Here is a 19628-nt window from a genome sequence, read left to right as displayed (position 1 = left end):
GGCATTGTTTCGGAGTTGGTTAAGGTTAGAACGGTTAAGTTTAGGCGCTGTTAAGGAGCTGGTTAAGGTTAGAGTTTGTGTTAGAGAATGGCAATATTCTTTCTATGGTTAAGGTTAGGCATGGTTAAGGTTAAGGTTAAGGTTAGGCATTGTTTCGGAGTTGGTTAAGGTTAGAACGGTTAAGTTTAGGCGCTGTTAAGGAGCTGGTTAAGGTTAGAGTTTGTGTTAGAGAATGGCAATAGACAGCCTATTTCCGCGCGACAGCTCTCAGCAGCCTCGTTGCGCGTCCTGAGTTTGCCGCGTCACGTGCCTGTCGGGGCCAATCAGGCCTACCCCGGAAGTCACTTACTGTTGCGGAACAGTTACACGCCTCCCAGACCGACTGTGGGGGGTAAGTGCGCAGCGACCAGGAAGGGGATAGGGAATTGACATGACGACTAACATTGGGATGGGAGAAAATCGGAGGAAAAAGGAGGGGGAAAAAGATAAAAAATAAAATAAAAAATAAACGCTTCTTTCTGTTTTGCTCCAGAGATTGTGCTAGATAAAAATAGATAAGTATAAAATAAGTATAATAAGTATAAAATAGAACTCAAGTACGTAGACAAAAGTGTTCAATATACATATACAATATACAATGCAGAGTAGAAAAGTAACTGAGTTACAATACAAACCATGTATGCAGTGGTGGAAAGTACTTTTACTCAAGTACTGTACTTAAGTAAAACATTTATTTTCATCTGTGTGAGAATCTCCATTCAAAGGGCCTTTCAGAATCTGAGTTTGTTCGTCCTGTGATTAGATGCATCAGATGTGATGGAATAAATTGGCACTGGTAGGCAGTGGTGGAAAGTAAGTATTTTTACTCAAGTACTGTACTTAAGTCAAATGTGTAGGTACTTGTACTCATTTTAGGGAACTTTCTACTTTTACTCCAGTGTTTGAAGGAACATTCACCCCCCCCCCCTTCCCAGCAATAAATACAGCACAACATAACACGGAAGAGACTAGTCCATCAGGTAAGGAGCTTGGTTAGTGTAAGGGGGAGAGGGGGGCCAAGGGAGTTCAGGGTCCGAATGGCGGTTGGAAAGAAGCTGTCCTTGGAGCTGTGTCTGGACTACAAATAACTTGAAGCGCCTACCTGAGGGCAGGGGCTGAAACAGGGGGTGTGCTGGGTGTGACTGAGGGGTCCTTTGCAATGTTTCTGGCACGGGTGGTTGTGCGGGAGGTGGGAGGGAAGGTCACAACCTATCATTTTAGAGGTGTTGTTGATGATGCGCTGAAGTTTGTGAATGGAGTGTTTTTGTGCAGAACAGTACCAGACTCTGATTGATGAGGTGATTATGCTTTGAATGATGGCAGTATAAAATCGGACCAGCAGGTGGCGTTTGGAGTTGCCTGAGGAAGTACAGATGCTGTTGGGCCTTTTTCGTGATGGAGCCGGTGTTGGTGTCCCATTTTAAGTTATTGTTAATGTGGGTACCGAGGAATTTGAGCGTGTCCATCAGGGTTATGAATTGGTCAGAGATTGATAATGAGAGTGTGGGTGTTTTTTTGGCAGTCCTGAAATCGATGGCTATTTCCGTGGTTTTGGAGGTGTTGAGCAGGAGGTTGTTGATGCATATTTGAACATTTTGACTGAGCTGGCCAGGGAGATGAGTTGGTTAGTGTAGAAGAGGGAGAAGAGCCAGGGGGAGAGGACACAACCCTGAGGGGCACCAGTGCTGAGTGCCAGGGAGCGGGATGTGAGATTGTTCACCTTGACTTTTTGGGTTCTGTTGCTGAGGAAGTCAAGGATCCAGTAGTTTATGGCCGGGTTGATGTTCATGTCCTGTAGCTTGGAGAATAGTTTATTGGGGGAGATGGTATTAAAGGCTGAGCTGAAGTCGATAAACAGGATGCGTGCATAGGTGTTAGGGGTTTCCAGGTGTAGTTGTGTGTGGTGGAGTACCAGGCTAATGGCGCCCTCTACTGACCTGTTGGCACAGTAAACTAATTGGTATGGGTCTAGTTCGGGATGATGGAGGATTTGAGGGGGTCTGTAGTCATTGAGGCAGGTTATTTCTGTGGATTTTGGGACTGGGATGATGGTGGACTGTTTAAAACACTGTGGGACTGAACATTGGCTTAGGGATGTGTTGTAGATGTCAGTGAATACAGGGGCTAGCTGGTCAGCACAGTAGCTAAGTACTGCAGGGGAAAGATGGTCAGGCCCGGCTGCTTTCCTTTTATTGCTTTAACATAACTTATAGAGGTCAATGGTTAGAGGATTGAATGCTCCCAAGCACTGGAATACACAAACGTCATTTAGAATGCCTACTTTTACTTTAGATACTTAAGTACATTCAACAGCAAATACCTTTCTACTTTTACTTAAGTGGAATTTGAATGGAGGACCTTTACTTTTACCAGAGTACTCATTTCTACTTTTACTTTAAGTAAAGGAACTGTGTACTTCTTCCGCCACTGCATGTATGCAGGTATTCCAGTGCCCTGCAGGCCACAATCACACTCACTCCAGACACAGTATTCATTCTGGGACACGCAGCGTTCTTACCTACCTAGTACCTACCCTAACAGAATGTGGCTTTGCACATCTGGACCGGAGAAGGGATCTAGTGGAACTGCTTTTGTTCTGAAAACCAGCAGGATGGTTTGGTCCAGAGAAGAGAGCCAGAGAGAAAGCAGAGAGCAGAATGAAGACGAATCTGGGGCATGTTGGAAGTCACCCCTGCGGTTTGGATTAGATCGGACACACAGACAGCTGATGTCTAAATGCAAGGACAGTGAGAGTGTGTGTGTGTGTGTGTGTGTGTGTGCGCGCGACGGGCCGTTCCGACCGCCTCCAGCCAAGTCTAGCAGTGCGGCTGCATTCAATTAATTTCCCATGTAGAGGAGCGTCTGCAATACCTCGCGTGCTCCTCAGGGCTGCACTGCTAGACTTGGCAGCTTTCGGCGAGAACTCCCTTCAGTCATCACCTGTTATATCTCTTGTGTCAGCAAGACAATTAATCCAAGTTTAACTGGATCAAATATTTATTTGTAGTGAGCACGCACACACACACACACACACACAAACATCCCACCCTACCATTATTCCCTCACTGGATGCCCTTTCAACTGTCCGTTGTACCATTTCTCACCTAGACAGATTTAGCCTCGCCATCTGGGAGAATGTGCTCCAAGGCTGCCCTTTACAACATGCCGTGTGGGAAAAAAGGGCCACTTAAGATACCAGTTCCTCCAAAATAACAAGTGTCCAGTAGGGCCGTCTCCTCAGACCCCCCCCCCGCCCCCCATTTTTCACAGGTTAACCTTTCACTACCACTACAGAAGGTTAACCTTTCACTACCACTACAGAAGGTTAACCTTTCACTACCACTACAGAAGGTTAACCTTTCACTACCACTACAGGTTAACCTTTCACTACCACTACAGAAGGTTAACCTTTCACTACCACTACAGAAGGTTAACCTTTCACTACCACTACAGAAGGTTAACCTTTCACTACCACTATAGAAGGTTAACCTTTCACCACTACAGGTTAACCTTTCACTACCACACTACAGAAGGTTAACCTTTCACTACCACTACAGAAGGTTAACCTTTCACTACCACTACAGAAGGTTAACCTTTCACTACAGGTTAACCATTTCACTACCACTACAGAAGGTTAACCATTTCACTACCAAACTACAGGTTAACCATTTCATTACCAGACTACAGACTGTTAAGTAGACAAAATCGTGTGACCATTAATCGACAAATAACTTCTTTAATCCAAGGACAGCCGGTGAAATACTGATCTGGGAACAGAACCAGATCAAGACGGTAGCATTAACCAGATAAGTGGTAAATCCCATCAGTCCCACCGGCCAGGAAACCCTTCAAGACGGAACGATCCCACATCCAATTACAGCTGGATTAAGGCAGCAGTCTTTAAACTGGTGAGAATCCAGGTAGGGTTTCAAAAGAGTGTAATTTTTTATGTAAATCCAAAAAAGCTATTCAGTTTAATTCTTTACCCAAACTACAATATTGCATTTTATTTGGACCAACGTTGCAGGGACTAAACATGGGCAGCTTTAGCATCATATATGCCATCTAGCCTAATCTACACCATTTACATTAGAATAACCTGTGTAGCATTAGAAGGACATGTAATTTTAAGCATCCATAATGCACAGACTACTTTAAAGCAGATATGTATTAGAGTGTCGTGAAACTGGAATTTGCTACAGAATGATTTAAAGAGTTGTACAAATATCTTTCGGTTCAAGAAAATGAATAAAGAAAGAACAATTAAGACTTTATGAAGATGAGGAATAACAGCTTTTGTTTTCCCAATGTAAGTATTGATTGTTAAATAACAGACCATCCATTTCTATCGTTTATTTATTGTTTTGAGTAAGGGGCAGGCTAATGAGCTTTTCTTCTCCCTGCGCCGTTTCGCTCATGGAATGGGATACGATGTGCTTTTGTGGAGCTGTGCATTACCAGTAACGGAACAAATTAATCTTTAGAGCCCAATACAAACATGTCAAATATTTGACTACAATGACAAGTCGTTGAGGATGTTATCACAAGGAAGAGGAACCTTTAATGCAGTATATACCCGAGTGTAAGAATACAACACCATTGTACACCCTAGCCTAGAGCCAACACCCCTTTGACAAAAGCTAGTTTGAGCTCATCTACCCAAATGAAAAGAGAACCAGAATAACAAGTTCTCATTCAAACCAAAATAATTAGTTTACATTCAAAACAAGGAGGCAAAGTCAAATATAATTTCATACGAATTTTATACTTTATTTCCATTTATATGTATGCATCTCAAGTCGACAATTTACATTAAAACCCATAGGCTCTCTGGAATCGTCTACAAGTCGATGTAATTCAGCCACACGGGAGGAAAGAGGGAACAGGGGGTAGCAGAGGTCATAAGACACCATTTAAGCCTTAAACAGGAAGGGGGTTTGGGGGTGGGGGTGGGGATGAAGAGGCTGAGGGGAGGACATGTTGTGGTTTCTGCCGCCGGATCCCAAACTCCCGCCCAAATCAACACAATCTTTTATCGTCGCGCCATCCGTCATCGTCGTTCAGTCCAGTGCTGTTGTGCAGAAGGGAATGCTGGGAACTTGGAGGACTCAGTGCAGTGGACCTGAAAGGAGAAGAGAATACCTTTTTAAATAATTTAATAACGTCAGCTGGGGGCCAAAACAAAGGGTAAGAGCATTCCTTTTCTTCTCCGTTGTTGCAGTTTCATGTGCGATATTGATGTCAGGAATTGTATTTTTGACATAGGATAACAGGGAGGTTCGACGTGTGGATATTAGGCGTGTAACAGTACACAACCACGGTTCGGTACGGGTTTTCGGTACAGTGGGGGAACGTTTGGCTTTCCATGTTCCACTCAGGGGTGATGTAGTGTGCAGTAACTAATTGTACTTGTAGGGCTGTCAACAAATATTCTATATTGAAATTAATAATAGACTTGTAAAAAATAAATAATAATAATGATATTAGATTGTAAAAAAAAACAGCCCCCAGTGGGTGGTCGCATTAATTCGGTACACAGCCGTTCTGAATCTAAGGTCCAGTACTGAAACGGTTCGGTACGGATATGTGTACCTTTACACCCCTAGTGGATATCATGGAAAAAGGGAGCTAGCATGGAGGGGTGGTGGTTCTGGGACGCTGGAACTAACTGTTGATCCTTCCCGAGGTGTCGTGGGCCTAACTTGACGAAACACCAGTATGCAGGCTCTCGCTGCCCATCCATCTACACGCTGGGTTGTGATGGCCATCGTTTTTATAAATTTTTTCATTGAACGTTTATCCTCATCATTAGGGCACAAGTATCTTATTATAAAAAGTAAAAATCAATGGGAGGTTCAAACAAACGCTGATTAAGATCACAAACGTAAACCATGATGCATTTTGACAACGGAAAGACAGCAGAGAGCCATAGATGCATGAGCGAGCATGCATCAGGAACATGAAGAGGAACAATTACATCATATCAAAACATTGATCGTCACCCGATCTGATGCAGCAACTGGACCTTTGGCTTTTAATAGTTATAAAATCAGTAGTTTTATTTAATAAATAAAGATTTAATGTGTAGATTAATCGTTTTTTGATAAACATACAGAGCTTTTAGAAAGGTGAAAAATAGTATTTCAGGTATATCCAGGCTGGCTTAGGCAAATTATGTGTAGCCCAAAGATCGGCTGTTCTGTTAAAGATGCAATATTTTTTTTTAAATGCCATTTGAAGAATATGTAAAACGCAGCAGGAAGTGCCACAATAATGTTCTTTTGGATACAAGAATTAAATAGCAACATCTGCAGTCATGTGCACTTCTGTGGAAAAGTTGGCAAAATTCCAAAGACCGTTTCAGGAGAATTACGTTGCCAGGCCTGGACCCGCGTTTACTTCCTGTCGCAGTGTTCGCTAAAACCAATGGCTGATGGGAAATCAAATGTAGTCCACTCCATTTAGAATGTTGTCCCATTTAGAATGTCTGTCGTCAGTCCAAGTAAAACCATAGTTCTCTCACTGCACTCGCCTGCAAATCAGATTAGACGGAGGATGGAAATGTTGTGGGCGGGACGTTTAAATCAGATAAAACATGAAGAGGAGACATGAGGCTGTTGATGCGTTGAGGCAAAAAACACAGCCGTCTTACCAGAGTCAACTATTGAATGACAACCAGTATTGATTCATCAGCAACAGAATGCTTGATTTACCTTTATTTCAGCAGTTTCATAATTGAGCCTTTTGGCATTTTATATTATATTTGGGGGTAAGAACAGACCATGAGAGACAGAGAGAGATGGGTGGAGAAAGAGGGGGAGGGAGAGAGAGAGAATAGTCTCCCTTCCATTACATTTCTTGCGTCAGCAAGACAATTAATCCTTGCCAAGTTAATCAGTTAATCTCCAGCTACAAAAACAGACTTGTGTAAATGTTCCTCTAAGGGTTTATCTCCATGGGTCAAATGTGTTGACACTCCATTGGCCCAAGTTCAGTCTAAATAAAATGTATGCCAGATTGAATTTGACACTTCCATCCTTAGAAATAAGACAGCGCCATGGTCACAGTCCAACAGTCTCAGTCACATACAATGACAAGGACGCGTGAGTCAGATGTGAAGCATTCGCATAGATAGGCTGAAGCGACTACTACATACCGACTTACTACCATAGTGTCTTTACACCTGCATCACTGTACATATACTACATCTCTGTACATGCATCCGATAGCACTACTCCGTAGTACTAATTTGTATATTTTGTACCCAGTTTAATCACCTATACATTGTATATTGCACTTTATTACATGGCGTTCTCACATTCGCTGCAATGCTTGCTTGTGATTGGTCAATAGCGCTCGTCAGAGGTCCGATATTACTCGATAACGGACCTCTGTGGAACAATAATGACCGCTGTGCGCAGCTGTTCGCAATCAAGGCCACTGACACACTGCATCAGTGCAGACAATCAGACACCTGCTGGCTGCACTGACAGCGGAGTGTGTGTGACGACAGCGGAGCCAGAACAGAACTGCGTCTGCATTTGATCTCGTCTTGTCGATGTAAAAAGAATTAGGGATATTGTTAGTAAGTTAGCCATGTAATAAGCGGGATAATGTATAGCTATACTCGATCATTGTCGCAAAATAATTGACCTTCACTGACGTTTAAAACACCTCGGCACTGCGCCTCTGTATTTTAAACTCTGTGTCTGTCAATTATTTTGCGACAATGACCTCGTAGCTATACATTATCCCTTACTTAATGCTACATTTGCACTCTGGTTGGATGCCAAACTTCTTTTCGTTGTACTGTACTTGTGCTGCATGATGATGCTTTACGTACAGAAGGGAATCTGTTCAATGCTTACCGATTTAAAAAAGGGGAATGTTTCCTTTAATTCAATTTCCCCCGCCATCTCCCTTTTTAACCCTTTGAGGTGCGACTTAGTTTCCTCAGAATTCTTGCAATTCTAGGAGTCTGCAGCATTCAGTGACTGGCGGCCATTGTGACGTCATCACTTGAATTACGGCGCGTGACGACATATCAAAGGGGGGAGGGGTGATGTGAATTACGCCACGTGACGGACATATCAAAGGGGGGAGGGGTGATGTGAATTACGCCACGTGACGGGCATATCAAAGGGGGAGGGGTGATGTGAATTATGCCGCGTGACGGACATATCAAAGGGGGGAGGGGTGACGCGAGTCTCGGTCTTACATTAGAGGTTGAGCTGGGCTCACGACGTCGCCTCAGCAGCGCTCTTCACACAGGCGGCGAAGGCCTCCATCAGGTCCTTGCAGCCCTCTCCTCCCTCTGCCAAGCTGCAGGAGAGACGACAAAAGATTCAGAGTTTTACATTCAGACCAGAGGGAGAACTTCTGCAACACAGTTGGTATCCATGCCATCCTACCATTCACATTCGGTATAAAAAAAAAAAAAAAGTATAATAAAACTGACTACAGCAATTGTTGAATTGAAAATGGGGGACCCTGATTTAAACAAGACAAACTTCTTTCTCTGGTCTGCATCCCCTTAACAATTGTGTGTATTGAGCTGTACTGTACCCATTCTGTTGAATAAAGTTCTCCTTCATTCATCTATAGTGTTAAACATCAAATCTATTATATTTGCACATGTACTCAAATGAGAATCTGAACATGAAATGCACAATAGCAGAGCCGTTATATATTCTATTCCACTGTATTTGTATTCTAATTTAGTGGATATATTCTACGACAATCCTGCACAACTGTACAGCCCTGTCCTATATTATTCCAATTTTGTTTTTATATTGTCTTTTTTATTTACTCGTACTTGTTTTGCAAGTGTTGATATTGATGCACCAAATTCCTTGTACAGTATGTGCAAGTTTACTTAACTACAAATAAAGACTTCTGATTTGATTATTTTCCCCACGAGTGCGTTTTCTTCTAAGAACCAATCCCCCAAAACGGTAATCCCTTGAGCACACATTACCGCTACTTCACTTTTACGTGGAACGCCCTTCATTAGGGCATTTATGTTTTGGATTCAGTCTTCTTACTGGCCGAGCCTGGAAGTGCAGGAGTAATGTTGTGCAAACCCAAGGACTTTGCACGTATTAACCAATCCGAATGATTCCCAGTCAAGGCATTCGTGAGATTACCAGCAGAGCCATTGGGCTTGCGAGGTGACCCCCCTCTGTGCGAGGTGAAGTGAGTGATGACAGACTGACTGGCAACTAGAATGAACAAGGGATGAGAGAGAGGGAGGGAGGGGTGGGAGATTATTTTAGGCACCCAGCAGCACCCAACAGCAGCAGACACTGACATAGCGCATTAGGGTGATGGGGCAAAAGGGAGCGAGAGAGCAGGAGTGTGAGCGAGCGAGAGAGAGAGCAATAGAAGAGTGGAGAGCGAGAGAAACGCAGAGTGGGGATTAACCCATCCGTCTGGTAACATGAGCAAAGAGATGACTAGGCAAAATGACGACTACAGGAGCCCTACAGTAACCGCCCTCCCACCTTCCATTACTCCTCCTTACCCTCTTCTGATCCCTTCATTGGCCAACCATTCATCCCCCTCTTCATGCCCCGCACCATTCATAGTCCAGTGAATCAGTCATCTCTTGCATCACAGTTTATTCCAACAACTATCATCACTCCACACGATGCCGTCCTCTTATTGACCTTCTCATCCGTCTCAAGATCTCCCTCGTTCTCACTGGTAGTGTCCCGTCTAAAGGGAGGACCTATAAGGGTATAACCTGGGATCGAGTCATCGCTAGTTGGCCAAGCTGCACATTTTAATCTAAAAAGAGGTCATTTTCTAAACCCGTCCCAAAGCCCTTCAAAATTATGGGATTTAGACCCGACCTACATCCATCCCTCCCTCCCTCTTCTGCACCCCTCCTGACAAAGTATTTCTGCCCGAGGTAACGTTGCCGGCTTCACTCATTCCTCGCCATCTCCGCTGACCATCTCTCCTTTCCTCCCTGCGTTCATCCCCTTGTATTGTGGCTGGGTTGCGCATCTATGATGTAACACACAGCTGGCCGCGACAGCTTAACAATGTGCCGCCATCCTCGCGTAGAGGGGGAGGGTGGGACAAGTAGAAAGTGACGTCACGTGCGAGTGATTGCTTGTTACCGTTTTCCACCAAGTTAGTTCAGGATTCTTGGAACCTTGGTGCTAACCAAGCTCGCATTTCTACCGGTTTTGAGCGGAACAATTGTAATCAAAAGACATGTAGTAAAGTCCTGTATTGCAGGTGAAAGACTTATGCATTGGAAACATTTCCCCCAGAAAATCTCTTAGTTACAAATAATTGTGCTGGTCAACAGTTTCATGTTTGTAGGTTAAGTATTTAATGTTTGCTATTGGCCAATTAACAGCTTATTATAAAATCAGGAAATGCCCACGTGAAATGCATATTATATCATCCCTGCATCGAGATGGAACGACACCAGAACGGTTGAATAACCATCCCTGCATCGAGATGGAACGACAGAACTACTTCAAAACAGGCAGGTGGAAACATGGTAGTAAAACCGGCAGCCATTTTAATAAGTGACATTGAACTGGAAGGGTTTGGTCACATCATTTTTTTTATTTTCCACATTTAAAAGGGAAATAAAATTAAATACAAATTGAGTTTATTAGCTGCAACCAGATCACCGTTGGTCGGTTGGTTGACAAATTGGCTTCTAGCGACCACAGGTTTCACCCTAGGAGGCAGAGATTGGGCATGGAGGTCAAGTGTGTGGGGGCGTGTGCACGTGTTCATGCACACACTATAAAGGGGGCGTGGTAATGAGGGTGGCCTATGGCAAAAAGGCTGCTGTACTGTATATTGCATGTTATGTGTACCAACTCGCAAAGGCAACTCCAAGTTTATATAAATGAATATACAGTGACTGAAGCAGAACTTCAGAGATTATAATCTAGGGTTAGAGAACCCTGACACGCTTTCCATTTATGGCACGTACACCAGTGCACTGGGTCACCCTAAGGGAACTGCCTCGTAGTCGTCATCTGAACCAATTAAAAAGACTATTATGAAACTCTCGGAACAAGACCAGCCCTGTTCTCAGCCCTACAGACCAATTAAACAGACAATGATGCACGGCAATGAATGGGTTAGAGCGGTGGTGGGGGGAGATGTGTAGGCATCTAGGACGTTTGGGGTGGTGGTGGGGGGAGATGTGTAGGCATTTTTTTTATTTTTTTATTTTTAATTCTTTTAATTTTTTTGTATTGTATTCGACTAAGAAGAGTTGGCAGTCGACTATGGCTCCTTTCGATCGATTAGTCGACTATTTGACTAATAGGGGTCAGCCCTAGTGTGGACATATGAAACGCTGTTGAAAGTGCCGTGCAGCAATATGGGGGTTTTGATAAACTGTCGGCTGTTGTTACCGATGGAGCACCGGCAATGAAAGGAAAACGCACAGGATTCGCCGGGCTTCTAAGGCAGAGTGGCGTTGAGTGTCCAATGCTGCACTGCATTATACATCAGGTAAGTTCGCTAACATAATTTCCATCTATTGTGGGTCACTAATAATGACCAATGCGAGTCGAGTGTAGTAAAATTATATGCGAGTCGTTAAATAGTTTTTTTTTTTTTTTTATCTGATATAGGAGGCTCTCTGTGCCAAGAAGCTTGACTACAGCCATGTTATGGATTTGGTTACCAAGGTTACCAATCTAATTCGTGGAGGCAACAGGTCACTAAACCATAGAAAGTTTGTCTCCTTTTTGGAAGAGATGGACACTGATTATGGCGACTTGCAGCTACACACAGAAATCCGATGGCTGAGCCGTCGGAAAGTACAGGAACGACATTGAAACACTGCAAATGCAATTCAATGATCGGTTTGAAGATTTCAACGGCATGCAGTCACGGATAGCGCTGTTTGCCGGCCCCCTCACCGCTACGGTGTCAGAGCAGCCCCCACCGTTGCAGCTTGAACTGTGCGAGCTACAGTCGGATCCTTTTTTTCAAGCAAAGAGAAATGAGAGGGGAATTTCGTTTTGGAAACTGCTACCTGAGCCCCGCTTCCCACTCCTCAGGGACTTTGCCCTCTCTATGGCCAGTATGTTTGGGAGCACATACATATGTGAGAGCAATTTCTCAAACATGAAGCACATCAAGTCAAAGGAGAGAAACAGGCTGTCGGATGAAACATTATTTCATCTGATGCAGATTGCATGCACAAACATTGAAGTTGACATTCCTGCTATTGTGCGCCAACAAGAGAGACCACAAGTGTCTCATTAAAGACAGGGGGGGAGGAGATGATGAAGAGGTGTAGAGGGGGGGGGGGAAGAAGATGATGAAGAGGTGTAGAGAGGGGGGGGGGAAGGACATGATTAAGAGGTGTAGAGAGGGGGGAAGAGATGATGAAGAGGTGTAGAGAGGGGGGGAGATGATGGAGAGGTGTAGAGAGGGGACCATTATTATTATTATTATTATTATTATTATAACCATTATTGACCCACTGTGGGGCGAGGGTGAATGTCATGCCAGTTTGATAAAGGGTCAATGGGAGGCATGTAGTATTGCACTTTACTTTACTTGCACTTTACTTGTTTACTATAGTGTTCAGATAACACTAATAACACAAACACAAAGCAGCATTCCTGCTGCATTTCACTACAACAGTAAATCAAAAGTGCAATAATAAATGATTTTGTTAAATGTATACACTTTTATCCTGCTACTAAACAAAACATTCCTGAGTGCTTCATATCCATAACATGCATTTCAGTGTTATAATGTTTTGTTTAGTAGCAGGATAAAAGTTTATACATTTAACAAAATCATTTATTATTGCACTTTTGATTTACTGTTGTAGTGAAATGCAGCAGGAATGCTGCTTTGTGTTTGTTGAGCAGTGGGCTTTAAGTTCATACATTTATTTTATTAGAAGCCTTAATTATAATTGATCATTTTTGTATATATTTGGGGTTACACAGCAATACTTTTAAATTCAGCTGTTTATAAATTCATAAAGTTGAAATTGCATTACTAAATGCATTTGAAATGGAATAAAAACAAAGTTACAACAAATTATAATTGTTTATATACCTTGTGACTATTAGGGCTATTTGAGTGATTGGGTACTACTGGCGGGACTGCCGATAAACAATGCGGCCCCCCAGATTGATTGTGGACATTTTGTGGCCCTCACCATATACAAAGTTGCCCACCCCTGTCGTAGATGGATACTGCTCTATACCACTATGTGAGCTGCCCCCCCCCCTCCCATCTTTAAATGGGTCTCGACAGGCTGTCAAATAATAAGAATCTGTTCCCATTCGACTTGCCTAGTTAAATAAAAAACTATATAGTTGATAAATTGGCAAGAAATCTGAAATCCTGAGCACGGGAGCGGTGTCACATCACACAGATACTCAGTTATACATGTATAGTCTTTCACTCAGTCAGGACCTCTTCAAGCAGTATTTTCACATGCATGTAAAGTGTGGACAGAGGGGATTAGAGCAAACATCAGACAGAGGGGGAGGGCAGAGATTGATGATGCCAATGCGCAAGTTAGATCTAGTGACATCACCGCAGTCACGCACAGCTCTAGAGAGAACACCGCTCTAGAGGTCACGTTAAGACGGCGCATCACTGTTGTCACGGGAACCAGTAGCCAGCATCTAGTTTAGTGACCAGGCTCCGTCACAAACATGAAAGGTTAGGGGAGCGACAGGGCGCTAGCCTTGTAACTGGGGATCTTAACACAATGACATGGAAGCCCGAGGAGAAATTAAACCTCACATGTCCTCTCGTCTGGGGACTGCTCAAACAGTTTTAGCATTTTGTACTTTAGTTTTGTATAGTGTTTGGACTTCATTTTCACTGTATGAAGCACAATCTCAGGGGGCTCATATAGAACCAAGCATTTCACTGTAATGTACCTGTACCTTATGTGACAAATAAAACAAAACTGGAGTATTGCATCACATTTAGGATTAAAGGTCTGTTTGATAATACAGTGTGGCGATGAAAGTTAATTCTGGAAAAGATAAGGACAGTTGTGAATAATTGGAAGAATGAATGCCTGGTGCGAACTAGACGAGACACTTCCCCTGCTCATTACTGCACACAGTATGTACTGTACGTACAGCCCCTCAGGAGCCGGCAGACACTTGATAGATAGTGTTTAAAATAGAATAAATAAAGTCTCCCCCGCAGGACGAGGTTTGTAAGCGCACCATTCTTTTCCCCCACTGTGCACAAACGAGTCCCGTCATCTACTGAGGCCTGGAGAGCCGTTCTGGTGCCGACACGTAACGATGCCTCCTGGCTGCGTGTATATTTTCCCCAACAGAGTTTCACTTCCGCGTTCGGTTTGCGCGATCTGATTGGCCACTGACGTTTCTCTCAGCGCCAAACGCGTTACTCCTAACAAACTGGTTAAGCTTGGCGACTCTTTCGAAGTCGCTCTCTTTCGAAGTTGGTTAAGGTTAGGCAAAGTAAAATATATTGTTGGTTTCCTGTTGGTCGTCAGTTTGGCCATGGGTAGGTAGGGAATTTATTTTATTTAATTTTTTTATTTTATTCTTTCCCACGGCGACTATGGATAGGGAATTTCTTTATTTAATTAAATGTTCACAACAACATGGATGCATGTACTCTGCCAGCATGTTTAATATCCATAATACTAAATGTTTGACTAAGATTTCTATGAAACTTTATTCTATAAAAAAAAATTTTTTTTTTTTTTTTTTTTTTTTACACAATTTTTTTTAAAAACTCATAAAATATATTGGGTCGCACCTAAATCGGCAGAGTCGGTCGGCAACCGGAAACCAACTATTAATTTTGTTAGGCCTTAGGGTTAAGGTTAGGGTTAGTTGGTTAAGGTTAGGGTTAGTTGGTTAAGGTTAGGGTAACAGGCTAACAGCCTGCTGGCGCGATTGTTAGGAGTAACGCGATTGGCGCTGAAAAAAACGTCAGTGGCCAATCAGATCGCGCAAACCGAACGCGGAAGTGAAACTCCGTTGGGCAACATATACACGCTTCTACAACTCCATCCTACAGGAAACTCTTGACAACTGATGGAACACGCCAACATTATGGGAAACGATCTTACCGTCTTCTCCATAGTCAGACAAGATTATAAGAATACAGATTTCCTCTAGCTTAGCATGAATGTGGAAGCAGATACGGATCAGATAGCTTGGCTTAAAACTCAGGGAGGGGTGTTTTTGACCAACAACCAGGCTAGCTGATCCATATCCACTTCCATTAATTTGTGCTAAGCTAGGCTAGCATGCAACCGGATAGTCATTGAACGCACAGAGGGGAAATTGGTATTGATCCAATTGTCTCGACGAAAAGACCATAATGTTCCACAAAGCCAAACAAAGTCATCACAACAAATGGTTACCAACATAGCAAACACTATACCTTTACATGTGCTGCCAGGGGCGATTGCCTTCTGTCCAAAACCCAATGAGGAAATGGAGGTTGAATTATTTAGAGGTTTGCGAGGGCTGTACCTCTGGGACAGGCGTACTGTACATAATAATGCAGCACCAGGCCCCACCCTAAAGTAAGTCTGCTGCACCAAGTTCAATGGTGCCGACTTAAAGGAAAACTCCAACATTTTGGGAAATTAGCTTATTTGCCATCTACCCTGGAGTTAGACAAGAAGATGCATACATTTTTCTTCTCTGTGCATGCAGTAGGAGTAGGAAGACGTTTGGAACTAGGCTAATGGAGGAACCTACTTCCAGTGACTGACGCTAAGCTAGGCTAACTGTGCGTGTCTTCCTACTCCTACTGCATGCACACACAGAAGAAAAAGGGTATGTATCTTCTTGTCTAACTCCAGGGTAGATGCCAAATAAGCGAATTTCCCAAAATGTTGGAGTTTTCCTTTAAGGTGGGATCTAGCAAAGGAGCATCTCCCGTGGTTTTCCCCAAAAAGGTAGGTAACCATGAAAGAGCTTCTGTGGGTACAGCAGGCAAGTATAAAGTGAAATTAGTAAACAATGACATAAGGACACCATGGTATTTGGAATATACAGTATATATGTACATATATTTATTCCAATATATATCTATATTAATTTGTAAATCTGCACTAGTCTCATTACCTACATGTCCATTTAATTGACATCTGCAGCATACTATGTGCCATGTGCATTTAATAAAAGCCTGGACTTCAAAAACATAATATAAAATTATAATATTCCATATGAATGTGAAAAATAATTGCAGATGTTCTCCATCTCTGGGGCACAGCTGTAAGAACTGTTCTAGTAGTCATTTGACCCGCCAGGCGGCGTCTATTCTCCACTTGCACAACCTGAAAGTAGGCACTTCCGGCTGACTTCCGGTTGCGAATGGTACTTCCTGTCCCATCCAAATACATTGGTTTTAGCTACTTTTCTCCCCTTATTTAAACAACTTTGTCGTCACAGAGAGGCAATGAAACGTTTGTATTAGTATAGTATAGAATGTATTTAATAAGCAAACGTTTGTCAGCAGGGTTTTTGGGCTGCATTTCATGTAAAAACGTTTACCGTTAGTTTCCTTGCTCAGCCAGCATTAGCCTTCATTAGATAACAGAAGCTAGTGGTTAAACAGGCCGGATTAGCTTTGAGCTAACCATCTTTCCCGACCCATGTATTCATTCCATTCTAAACATAACGTTAGTTTACAAAACATGACCCGTCTATATAACATTGAGGAACAAATAACGTGTGTGGGTGTGTGTTTTTGTGAACATTGGACTGCAAACAGAAAATGCATCACAGTTACAGACAGTAGCTACTGTTAGCTGCCCTTCCGGATTAGCTTTGAGCTAACTATCTTTCCCGATCCATGTATTCATTCCATTCTAAACATAACGTTAGTTTACAAAACATGACCCGTCTATATAACGTTGAGGAACAAATTATATAGACGGGTAATGTTTTGAACAACTAACGTTACGTTTAGAATGGAATGCATCGGCAAAGATCGTTAGCTCAAAGCTATTGCGGCCAGTTTATCAACTTCCTGTCATTTAGAAATATGATTTTATAGTGAAAATCATTACCAAAACGTCCGGAAAAACCTCACGGGAGCATTATAGACTGTCATACAAATGCTATAAGGTGGCAAGAAATGCACTATAAACAATACTTTGCGGCGTAGTTTCTTGCGCCAGATTCTGTTAGCCAGCATTAGCCTTAATTAGCGTGAGCAAGTAAACTAACAGTGAACGTTTTTACATGAAATACAGCCCAAAAACCCTGCTGACAAACGTTTGCTTATTAAATACATTCTATACTATAATAATACAAACGTTTCATTGCCTCTCTGTGACGACAAAGTTGTTTAAATAAGGGGAGAAAAGTAGCTAAAACCAATGTATTTGGATGGGACAGGAAGTACCATTCGCAACCGGAAGTCAGCCGGAAGTGCCTACTTTCAGGTTGTGCAAGTGGAGAATTCTTTTACCAACGGATTTCCAGTTCCGCGTTTGCGTCCTGCAATCTGATTGGCCACTGACGTTTCTGGTGCGATCCGATTGGCCACTGACGTTTCTGGTCATGCGACATGTGCGCCCAATCGCGTGACGCGCCCATTTCTGCCTCGAACAGCAGCAAACTACCTAACGCCTAGTTTATCACTGGTTAAGCTTAGGCGACTCTTTCGAAGTTGGTTAAGGTTAGAGTTTGGAATCAGGGCTGGTGTTCTATCGCCCTGCTCTAAGACAAACTCTAACCTTAACCAACTTCGAAAGAGTGCCTAAGCTTAACCGGTGGCAGAAGTTGCCGTCACACGATTGGCGCAACCAGAAACGTCAGTGGCCAATCAGAGCGCAGAACGCGGAACTGGAGAAATCCCTTGGTAAAAGTATTCAGGCCGCCAGGCGACCAGAAGAACTGGGCTCCGCCTCCAGGTAGTCAGGGGGCGTGGTCTAGATGACACTCAGCAAAACACTTCCTTGTTCCTAGCTTAGTTTACAAAATGGCATCCCAAAATATTAGTGCAGTGTTTTGTAGCTGACGCAGATATTCAGCCCCGGCATCAGAATCTCAGTGTGGGCAGTTTTTGTTGGATGTTGTCCCTGAAGCCGACCGTGAGAGCCTGTGTGCGTTACTGGGCATGAAGGTTGTACTCATCACTCGGAAAGAGGCGAGCTGGATAAGATACAACTGGAAGATAACCAGCAGGAGTATTTCTGTCGCCCAACACTAGTGAAGGTCAAAGGTTGTAATGTAATGGGAGCTCCGCTCACCGCTACAAAACGAAAATTACTTCTGGGTGCTTTTTAACTTACCATTAAACTCTTGATATGTAGGATTATAAAATGAATGATTGAATCATTGCTCAATAGAGCAATCGTTTAAATTTATAACACTAATTATTATGCTAATTTGATAGTGTTGATGGGGGTTTTGTAAACGGTTAGTGCCCATAGAGAACTTATTGGGACCACAATCAGAAAAGCATTATTAAATGTTAGTGGTCAACCGGTTGCAATATATTAGTCTAGTAACGCTATGTTTTGCCCAACAAAGTAATTGCTACAGCCTAGGATGACGAGTCGACACTCGCACACAATGCATCCTGGTACATGTAGGCACTGCCGGCACGACTTCCCGAGCAGGAGAACTCAGGATTTCTGTCAATATAGCAACCACTGAGGAATTGATTGCTTCAATGGACCACATTTACCATCAACACTGATTGGACATCCACATGGAAAGTGGCGACATTCCCAAGTACATGAAACTCTTTATGGAACATATTGACGGGGTACTTATTGAAGCTCCAATGTCACAGCACTCCTTATGGAACATATTGACGGGGTACTTATTGAAGCTCCAATGTCACAGCACTCCTTATGTATAGACAGGTCGATTATTTAAGCTCCCATGTGAGCACATTGACAGGGTAATTATTAGGGATGCTCGATATTGGCTTTTTTACCAATACCGATATTGTCCAACTCTTAATTTCCGATAACAACCGATACCGATATATGCAGGGTTTCCCCCCCCCAAAAAACGGAATAATTTCAGGTAATTAACATTACTCATTACATGCCGTTTTAACATTCGCCAAAATGCTTGATTGTGATTGGTCAATAGCGCTCGGTTGCCCCTGACAGCGGTCAGTTATTTCTCGATAACGGACCGTTGCTATGGGCAACGCGCAATAATGACCGCTGATACGGGTAACACAGCGCTATTGACCAATCACAATCAAGCATTTTGGTCGCAGACAGTCACGAAAGCTAAGCTCAGCATATGCACAGCTGCACTCATCAGGTAATCAGACCACACACCTGCCGGCTGCCGGCGATGACAGAGGAGCCACAGAACTGCGTCTGCATTTGATCTCGTCTCGTCGATGGTGTAAAATGAATTAGGTATATTGTTAGTAAGTTAGCCATGTAATAAGCGGGATAATGTATAGCACAGGGTTTCCGTTAGAAAAAATTGTTGCCGGTCTCCGTGACCTGCAAGATTTCAATCTACCGGACAAATGAGATTAATTCCGGTCATAGTTTATTGAGTTTTAAAACAATTGATAGGCAGGCTATATAAAGAATGTCATCCTCAAGGCATGTAGATTTATAATATTATTACTTA

At 43.0% G+C, this 19628-nt stretch overlaps 1 long non-coding RNA gene across 2 annotated transcripts in view; it reads right to left on the bottom strand.

The window, feature by feature from the left end:
* Positions 1 to 4785: 4785 nt before the first annotated feature.
* LOC311240939 overlaps positions 4786 to 19628 on the bottom strand; it is a 25885-nt gene continuing 11042 nt past the window's right edge. For both annotated transcript variants that reach the window (XR_014620505.1, XR_014620506.1), the window contains exons 3-4: positions 8258 to 8361; positions 4786 to 5161 (exon numbers count right to left, since the gene is read on the bottom strand). This is a non-coding gene — a long non-coding RNA (uncharacterized lncRNA). The remainder of the gene's footprint in view (positions 5162 to 8257; positions 8362 to 19628) is intronic.

Source organism: Notolepis coatsorum (assembly GCF_963971535.1).
Source record: "Notolepis coatsorum genome assembly, chromosome: 14".
Classification (NCBI taxonomy): Eukaryota; Metazoa; Chordata; class Actinopteri; order Aulopiformes; family Paralepididae; genus Notolepis; species Notolepis coatsorum.
Note: the sequence above shows the minus strand (reverse complement) of the source record. Positions and strands in the feature narration are given on the sequence as shown.